The 10,222-nt window shown below is 37.0% G+C and overlaps 1 pseudogene; it reads left to right on the top strand.

Annotated features, from left to right (window-relative positions):
- Nucleotides 1-575: 575 nt before the first annotated feature.
- On the top strand, nt 576-9,983 carry LOC114488708 (annotated as a pseudogene).
- The last annotated feature ends 239 nt before the right edge of the window (nt 9,984-10,222 follow it).

Raw genomic sequence — 10,222 nt, 5'->3', positions numbered from 1 at the left:
CAAGAAAAGAACCAAGATTTTGAATCCCAGCATGTAAGAATTACTCTTGTTTCAAGAGAGAATTAACGTCTGTTTTCTAAAGCCTTTTATCAAGCAAGAGGGCTGAATTTCACTAGGTACAGGGAGGAGAAAAAAGAGGATAATGTGGCATGCGAGATATGAAAGGGTAAGCATCTCTCAGACCTAGAGCTGGATGGGGTTGAATACTAGTCAAGTGGAGGAGACAGGTGTACCAACTAGATACAGGACCCCAAGAAAGAGAGAGAAAGATCTTAGTCTGGCCTATAAGAGCCTGTGTCTTGAGAGAAGCATTAAGAGTCTCTGTGATAGAGCAGGAACTTCCAGTCAAGATAGTTGCATAGATAAACACAGGTATCTTCCTCAGCCAACCACATACAGATTATACCTGAACTATAGAACAACCATCACTCAGAACCATAGATGAATGGAAGTCCGACAACTATAGAATTAAAGAAACTACACTCATCCCAACTTGTAAGAGGGACAGAGACATGAAACAGACTGGTCCAATATCTTTGAGTGGTAGATAAAAATTTGGGAAGGATATCTCAGGAATGAGGAGTCCTGGCACCACACTGGCACACCCAGCCCAGGGTTCTAGTGCCAGGAAAGTAAGTCCCTAAAACTTCTGGCTGCAAAAACTAGTGGGGATTGAGTCAGTGGAAGAAACTGCTGGATTCCCAAACAGTTCTTCTTAAAGAACCCATGTCCAGACTTAATCAGACTCACTCCCTCTGACCTCCAGCACTGGGTTAGCAACTTGAAAAGCACCAGTGGTATAGAGGGAGGAACTGAAGTGTCTGCCATCAAGGCGAGAGCTGAGAGACAACTTTCTCCCAAACAGAAAAGCAGGCAGAGGACATTGTCACTTTTCTGAATGCTCCCCACACACAGTGCCAGAGCAAACAGGTGGATACCATATATTAGGATCCATCATTCCAACTAACACTGTTTGCCCCATGCTGGAGATCCCATGAGACTCCATCCCACCTAACATACAAGCCCATACAGCTGACTGCTCCATATGAATTGTTGGTCATGGCCCAGGCTTCAAAAATTTCTAAATCCTCTCAAATAAGCAACAGAGGGCCCCAATGAGATCCAGCAGGCACCTGTTGCTAAATGGCCCCAGGCCTGGCACTAGCAGCAGCAAGACTAGATTTAAAGTTTGGCTTCTCCAAGGAATATATAAACCCAGAACAAACAGCATTCCTCTCTGATTGTTTTATAGCTCATGAAGGGTAGTCCCAGGCAAAACACAGGTAGGGACTGACCTTGGCCTGTACCACCTGGGAAACCCCAGAGCCTGCACATGTGGTGGAAAGCTAAAGATCATGTCAGAGTACCACCACCCTGGCCCTGCACAGCTGATTATCCATGGAGGATAGAGGTTGGTGGTAAGTGGTCACAGCCAGTCCTTTTAGCTAAGTGGCCTGGATAAATCTGTGCCATTGACCTACCAACAGCAATCAAGTCTCATCTACAATAGGAGGATGTACTCAGCCTGCACAGAGGGAACACCTTGAGTACTCATCTTGGGCAATAGGGAAGGCTGTGCTGCTGGACCCTACAGGACACCTACTACATTATGCCACAATACCAAGACACAGAGTCAAAGCAGCTCTAACTAATACATAGAAACAAATGCAGGGAGGCTGCCAAAATAAGGAGACAAAGAAACATGGCCCAATGAAAGAACAGATCAAAACTCCAGAAAAAGAGCTAAACAAAATGGAGATAAGTAATCTATGGAATGCAGAGTTTAAAACACTGGTTATAAGGATGAGCAAGGAACTTAGTGAGGATTTCAACAGCATAAAAAGATCCAACAGAAATGAATAACACAGTAATTTAACAGTAGAATGGATGAAGTTAAGAATCAAATCAATGGTTTGGAACATAAGGCAAAAAACAAACATCAGAACAGCAAGAAGAAAAAATAATATGAAAGGATAAGGATAGAGCTCCTAGGACAACTTCAAGCATTCCAACATTCACAACATAGGGATGCTAGAAGAAGAAAAGAGCAAGAAATTGGAAATCTATTTGAAAAAAAATTAAAGAAAATTTCCCTAATTTGTGAAGGAAATAGGTTTGTAAATCCAGGAAACACAGTGAGTCCCAAACAAGATGGATGCAAAGAGGCCCACTGCAAGACACATCATAATTAAAATTCCAAAGGCTAAAGATAAAGAGACAATCTTAAAAGCAGCAAGAGAAAGTCAGTTAGTTACCTACATGGGAGTTCCCATAAAACTATCAGCGGCTTTCTGAAAAGAAACTTTGCAGGCTAGGAGGGATTGGCAAGAAATATTCAGTCATGATAAGTAGGGATTTACAGCCAAGATTGCTCTACCCAGCAAAGCTATCATTTCGAATCGAAGGGCAGATAAAGAGTTTCCCAGAGAGGAAAAAAACTAAAGGACTTCTTCATCACCAAAGTATTATTTTATCAACTGCTAAAGGGATTTATTTAAGAAAAGAAGAAGATCAAAACTATTAACCCTAAAATGGCAATAAGTACATGCTTATCAACAATTGAATCTAAAAAATAAACTAAGCAAACAAAAAGAACAGAGTCAGAATCATCCATATGGAGATCAGTTTGATGGTTGCCTGATATGAGGGGAGTGTGGGGACTGGGTGAAGAGGTGAGTGGATTAAGAAGTACAGTTAGATTACTGGATAGCCATTGGGATGTATGGCTGGATGCATGTATAGCTAGCCATGGGGATGTATAGATATCCATGGAGTGGCCAAAGCACTTAAACATAAGAACCATGTACATGAACAGTGATGTGGGAATTGCCTAAGGGAGTGAGGGGTGCTGGATGGAGAGGAGCAAAGGAGGATAAATTGGGACAACTATAATAGCATAATCAATAAAACATAATTAAAAAACAAACATAATTTTTAAAGAGTCTCTGTGAGCCAATAGAAGGCCTACTATAATGAAGATTTCTGAGCAGACCTAGCAGATTCTACCAGAAAAATGACAGAAGACCAGTTTTTGTAAAAGCATTATGCAACATAATAAATGAGGTAATAATAAAGACAATATGGGATGTAAACCAAGCCATTTGTTCATCTCCACTTGCTCTGACTCAAGTCTTATAGAATCATAGGATGAGGAGCCACTAAATCAAGAGTAATATATTTTTACACCATGGTAATTGAAGACAGACCCATAATTAATTTGTTTTTTTAAAATGCAGTTCTTTCACTTAAGCAATGTAGGGCAGAGACATAGGAGTTTTGAAGTTATGTCTTCTTCAGTTTAAATACTAGTATGTATGCATCCATGAGTAAATAACTTAAAGTCATGAAACTTTAGTTATTGTATTTGTAAAATCATAACATATCCTGAAGCAAATGTGTAGAAATTAATAATGTATAAGTTTAAGGACACATTATATGGGATATACTAAGTATTCAATAAATGGTAGCTATTATTAATAATATTTGTATATGTCCTGCTCTATGCAGAAAAATAATTGTCAATGAAATATGACCTGTCATGAAAGGGAGCCTGTGGAAGGTGCTATGGCATACAACTCAGATCCCATTCAGGACCAACATATTCTTGAACTAGGCTCTCTAGATTATGGATCATATACCACATGCACTAGCAGGAGCTGCATCTAAAGGTATTGAAACAAGGGGGATGGAGAATAAAGGTGGATAAGGGAGAGTCTATCAGTGTGGGAGCACTACCCTGTGATGCAGGATCTAGCTCCGTGCTAAGACCTTAGGAAACAATGCAAATGTGCTACTTAGATGACCTTGGAAGTATGAAGAAAATTATATTCTACATTAGGTAAATTAAAAGCTCTAGAAATTCTTTGTTAATTGATAAATTGGTTCAGTGGGGGTAGGGGGAGCTCCTGCATCTCTCTCAGAGACAATCTTGAAAACAACAGAAAAGGAAATTCTTCCCAATGGACAGAGCTTCATGTGGAATAGACAACCACTCGCTTCATGTGGAATGTGGCCCAATGTTATGCTACATAAAGTTTTACAGGTGATGACAAAAGACTTGGCTGATTGAACAGGACATGGAAGGAAAAAGACTGGAAGATCTGGAACAGTAAAGTCTGTGAAAGAGGAATGGACAAAATTGTGTGAAAATCTTTGTGTTATATGTTAATATGGTTGTGAGCCATGTGTAATCTGCCAGCCAGAAACACCACTGGAGCATTCCTTCGTACTGCTTTGCTCAGATTTGAGAGAAAATTCCTTCTCACTTCTTAGCTCACAGATATTGTTGCTGAGGACACTGTCCTAGAAATCTGCTGCGTACAAATCTCTGAGTCTGTTTCCCAAAAACACACAATCTAAGAAAGGGCTAAATTAAACATTTATATCTTAATTTAAAAAACGATGGAAATTTTGTGCAAAAGATATTTAACACTTTCATTATAAAATGTATATTTTAAATCCCTGAATATGAACATTTTAAAGAAGGTTGAAGCAAGGAGATAAAATTGTCACCACCACCAGCCAACCTGCACTTGTCAACCATAGAGAGACACACACTCACAGACATACCCACATAAATACACCTTGGAAAAATACCAGAAAAGTGGGCTTTTTTATAAAACCAGATTTCAGACTGGAAAACATCAGATTAGAATCTAGAATGTGCATAACATACATATCAGGCAATAAATGATATATTAGACACATTATATGTAGTTTTACGGTGTAACACTATGCCACAAAGGAAAACTGCCTCATTTAGGAATATTTAATGACATATTATTTTAAAAATTTACATAAAGTGAATAAAATACATGATAAAACAGATGTGATATTACTTTATAACCATGAGAGTGGACACTATCAGAAAAGCAGAAAACAATATGTGTGTGGAAAAATGTGGAAAAACTGGTACTCTTGTACATTGTTGATCAGAAAGTAAAATGGTGCAGCTGCTGCAGAAAAAATATGATGTTTTCTTAAAAATTAAAAATAGAATTACAATTTAAACTAGCCATTCCACTACCAGCTATACACATAAAACAACTGAAAATAGGATTGTGCACAACAGCCAAAGGTGATAACATAGCAAATATTCTTTGACAGATGAATAATTTTTTAGATGTAATATACACATACAAAGGAATATTATGCAGCCATAGAAGGAATGAAATTTAGAGACTCGTTACAACATAGTTGAATTTTGAAGACATTATGCTAACTGAAATAAGTCATACTAAAAAGAAATATTGCATTATTTCACTTATATGAGGTACCTAGAGTTGTCTAGTTAATAGAGAAGAAAATAGAACAATGGTTGTAAAGAGCTTGGGATGGATAAATGGGGACTTATTGTTTAATGGGTATAGAATTTCACTGTGGGATGATGAAAAAGTTCTGGAAATGGATATTTGGTGAAGGTTATACAACGTGAATGCACTTAATACAACTAAAATGTCCACTTAAAATGGTTAAAAGGGGAAATTTTATGTTATGTATATCTTACCACAATAGAATAACTATCTAAAAGGAAGCAAACAAATACAGTAAATGATGCTACAATTATTTAAAAAACATACTTGGGTTCTGGAATGAACATCCTAGAATCCTCCCTCCCTTCCCCTTCTTTCTTTCTTTCTTTCTTTCCTTGTAAGCATATATTGAGTGCCTACTTAGTGTCAGATTCTAAATACTGGGAACACAAAGATTTCTAGAAAAGATTCCCTTAAAGGACACATAGACTCATACTTTAGTTCAGGAAAAGATATATTGAACAGAAAATGACACCACAATTAAAGTAAAGGCTGTAATAAATGTAAGGACAGAATGCTGTGAGAGCAATCAACTATGCTGTTACTCTACCCCAAATTAAGGTCTCAGTGATATTATCCATAGGACTGACATGGAACATTAGTACTGAAATATATTTTTCAACAAAACCAATATTTTGAGCACCCACACTATGGGGAATATCTAACACCTAATCCAAGGCTTCCCTCTAAAAAAAAAAAAAAAAACTTCCATCACCTCCATAAAAACAAAATCCATTAAAAAATTTAGGAAAAATATTAGAAATTAAAAATATAAAATATTTATTTTAAGGAGGCAATATGATAAGAAAACTATCATTGAGGTTACATACACTGAATGTTAGTCCCAATGCAACCATTTAACAGTGGGTAACCATCAACCAATTATTTAATTGTGGGGGTCCTTAGTTTCCTCATCTATAAATTAAGAACATTGATGGAGAAATTCTAAGGTTCTTTTAGTGCTATTTTTGTTGAATTCTAGGTACATCATTGTGGCACATGTTAATAGTTAAAGTAGAGTGAAGTATCTCAGATTTTGTAACATTTAGGATTGCATCCGTAGCTATTGACTTTACTATTGCAAATATGATTAAACTGTATTAGAGAAAATAAGAAAAAGGTTTTTATCATGAATAGCAATAGGAATAAGATCAGTATTTTAAATATCTTCAGGAAGTATGGCATGAGTAATCTCAAATTAATGAGAAAATTAAAGTCTTTTGGTTTTGCAACTATTTTCTTTTTATTGAGAGTATGGATAAGCAAAGGGAAAACAATATCAAGTTGCTCATTGATTTTTTTGATGGTTAGTTTTATGTGTCAATTTGGCTAACCCATCTAGATGTTGATGTGAATGTATTTTGTTAGATGTGATTAACATCTAAATCAGTAGGCTTTAAGAAAAAGAGAGTACTTCCCATAATGTGGGTGGAGTTCATCCAATCTTAAGAGTAAAGACTCCCAAGACAGAAGGAATTCTCAAAACTGCAACATGGATACCCTGCCTGAATTTTCAGCCGACTGGCCTGCTCTACAAATTTCAGACTTTCCAGCCTGCAAAACCACATAAACCAATTCCTTAAAATAAAGCTCCCTCTTTCTCACTCATATGTATCTATGAATTCTGCTCCTCACTAATACCATTATCTTAACATTAACACAATAACTTTACTTGTGGTTGTTTACTAAGTATGATTCTTCATTTGGAAAATGAAGGAAGATACTTCAAATAAGCACTCTGATCAGTCATTCCCAAATTAAACTCATAATGTTACTTGAAGTATACTATTTCTGTATCTCTAAATACATTGCAGTTCTAAACTGAATTTTCCTTTCCCGTTAAAATTTTAAGTATATGAATCTCAGAATTGTTGAGTGTCAATTGAAGAAACAGACTTAATGCAAATAATAACAGTAATAATAATGTCATTAAGAGAAGCAGTACCAGTAGAAATTATAATAATGGTTTTCTTAAACAAAAAATGAAAAACAGACTTGACTTTAAATATAAAGATCTCCAACAGTGTCATCAGGCCTTCTGAGGCACCCTGACTTTGATTTTTTTATGGGAAATTTATTCTTAGACATTCTCTAATATGCCAGCTCCCAGGCAATTCCAGCATTGTCTCATCCTACATCCAACTCTTGCAGTGGAAAGAGGGAGTTTCTCATTCTCAGTAATAAATTCCACGCACATTTCCAGAAACAACTCTTATTGGCCTCTTGTCATGTGCCTACTATATCTAAATAAGTCACTAATAAGGAGCTAAAACATGCTGATTCACTATGTATAAGTCACCTTCTACAACTTGGAATGAATGGAGGAAGAGAACATTGCAGGAATGATGTAAAGTGAGAGGTGGGAAAAGATGCTCAACATCAGGAATCATCAGAGAAATGCAAATCAAAGCCACAATGAAGAATGGCCTACCTCAATAAATCAACAAACCTACATCAATAAATGAACAAACAAAAGATCTGGCAAGGATGTGGAGAAAGGGGAACCCTTTTTTACTGTTGGTGGGAATGCTGATTGGTGCAGCCACTGTGAAACGCCATATGAGGATACCTCAAAAAGTTAAAAATGGATCTGCCCTTTGACTCAGTGATTCCCACTTCTGGGAATTTATCTGAAGAAACCTGGAACACTAATTTGAAAGTATATAAGCACCCTATGTTCATTGTAGCATTATTTACAATAGCCAAGATTTAGAAGGAGCCCAAGTGTCCATCAGTAGATGAGTAGATAAAATAGCTATGAAATATTTACACAATGGAATATTACTCAGCTGTAAAAATAAAGGAAATCTTACCTTTTGCAATAGCAGGAATGGATGTACAGAGAATTTTGCTGAGTAAAATAAGGCAGTAAGAGAAAGAAAAATACCATATGATTTCACTCATATGGGGGATCTAATCAACAAACTGACAAGCAAAGTAGAGACAGGCTCATAGATGGACAGAGATGACAGCTCTGGGGTGGGAAGGATTGGAATGATAGATTAAAAAGTAAGAACTCATTGTCATGGACAACAGTGTGCTGATTACGGGGGAGGGGTAAAGGTATTATAGGAGTTATAGGGGGAATAAGTGTTAATTTTAAAAATACAATTAAAAATGGTACTATTCCTCTGATAATAGCATTCTGAATTTTTATTTTTAATGGTTCATTTTTTATTGTATTTTTGAGAATCGTTGCTAATACTGAAGATAATCACACTAAGAACTGTACAAACATGAAAATGTGGTACTAAACTTCAGGTTAGAAATTTGGAGCATTATAAACATTTATTTCACAACTAAATTATACAAGAATATTGGCTCTGATGAGACTCTTTGCATTATGTCTTTGATAGTGAAGTTTATTAAATCCCCATTCCACTCAACAGCCACATGTTGAAAGAGCATTGTCATTGGTGTTAATGGAGGAAGGTGTTCCCTCAGTGTACTGGGGCCTTTTGTATCACACTCAATATTAAATTAAATGTGCCTTGAAATAATTGGTTTTTCTTTATTTTAAGTTCAAGGAATACTATGATAATTTCTTTTACTTTTAACATTTTGATTTTGGGAGGGCTGTGGAAAGCAGATTGATTTTGGAAAAAGTCTCACTATGCTCTTCAAAGGAAAGGAAAAGGCCATGCCTCTGTTTTCTATCTGGTGTCATAAAACACAAGGAGATTTGACACATGTTACTATTTGATGCTTTGTCCTAGCATATTGAAGTAGAAATTAAGTGGGACAGTTTCACAGGTGCATGCCAGAAGATTGGTGGAAAGGATGTATTAGAACTGTGGGCTGTCCTGAGACATTTTGTGATGTGGAAAAGGAAGGAAGGAAGGAAGGAAGGAAGGAAGGAAGGAAGGAAGGAAGGAAGGAAGGAAGGAAGGAAGGAAGGAAGGAAGGAAGGAAGGAAGGAAGGAAGGAAGGAAGGAAGGGGGGAGGGAACCAAACAGACCAAAAAGTGTAGAATGCTTATCCAGAAGAACCAAGAGCTTGGAAAGCAGCTGTCCCAGGGATATACTGCGCAACTTACAGAAGAATTAGCTTTACAGAAGAAATATATAGTAAGGAGCTTAAAAGTAGTCAGGGTGAACTGACTGACTTCATCATTCAAATTGACAAAGAAGAGGATATGCATAGAACCATTGTAGTTCTTCAGCAACAATTGAAAGACACAGGCCAATGACTGTCTCAGTGCCAACAGCAGCAGTCTCAAGCCCCAGCCCCAAGTACCAGCAGGACTTCATCTTCCCAGCCAGTAGTGCAGGCAGAGGCCCCAACTAAAGACTGCAGTCCACTGGCCAAAGGACCAAGTAATGGCAGTTCCTCCTGACAGAGGACTCCTGGGCATGGATTTCATAGGGAGGAAGATACAACCATAGAATGTTTTTATTCTTCTCCAAGGAATGGAAATAAGGCCTCCACCAGTTCAGAGGAAAATGGCAGAAGCAGTAGTTACATAAACCAACTCAGTGTCAGGATGAAAGTGTAGACTCCCCCAGAAGCAGTGAACACTCTCTCACACTCCACTCAAATGGCACAGACTCTAATCATGACCCTCAAGAAAAGAATACAGTGAGTAGGAAGGGTAACCAAACTCGGGTTCCTGCCACATTCAGAATGGCTTGGACTCAAGTAAGTGTAAATGTACAAGGTTCAGTTTTGTGATATTTTTCCAGAAAATTTTACACAGTGTCATTTAATATGGGGGAGGATACTGTGCAGAAAATTAATGCATACTTTGCCATAATTTGCCTTTTTTTCTCGGTGTGTATGTGTTTTCCTTCTTTTTTCTTTTGCTTCAATACCTCTGCTTCTTTAAAAATTGTAAGTCAATTACTCTGTGGCTAAAAGGACATTTTGTGTAGGGTAGGGTTATTTTTATATGAGTTAATGTGAAATTGTAA

This window comes from Phyllostomus discolor, chromosome 2, assembly GCF_004126475.2.
Source record: "Phyllostomus discolor isolate MPI-MPIP mPhyDis1 chromosome 2, mPhyDis1.pri.v3, whole genome shotgun sequence".
NCBI classification, from domain to species: Eukaryota; Metazoa; Chordata; class Mammalia; order Chiroptera; family Phyllostomidae; genus Phyllostomus; species Phyllostomus discolor.
Note: the sequence above shows the minus strand (reverse complement) of the source record. Positions and strands in the feature narration are given on the sequence as shown.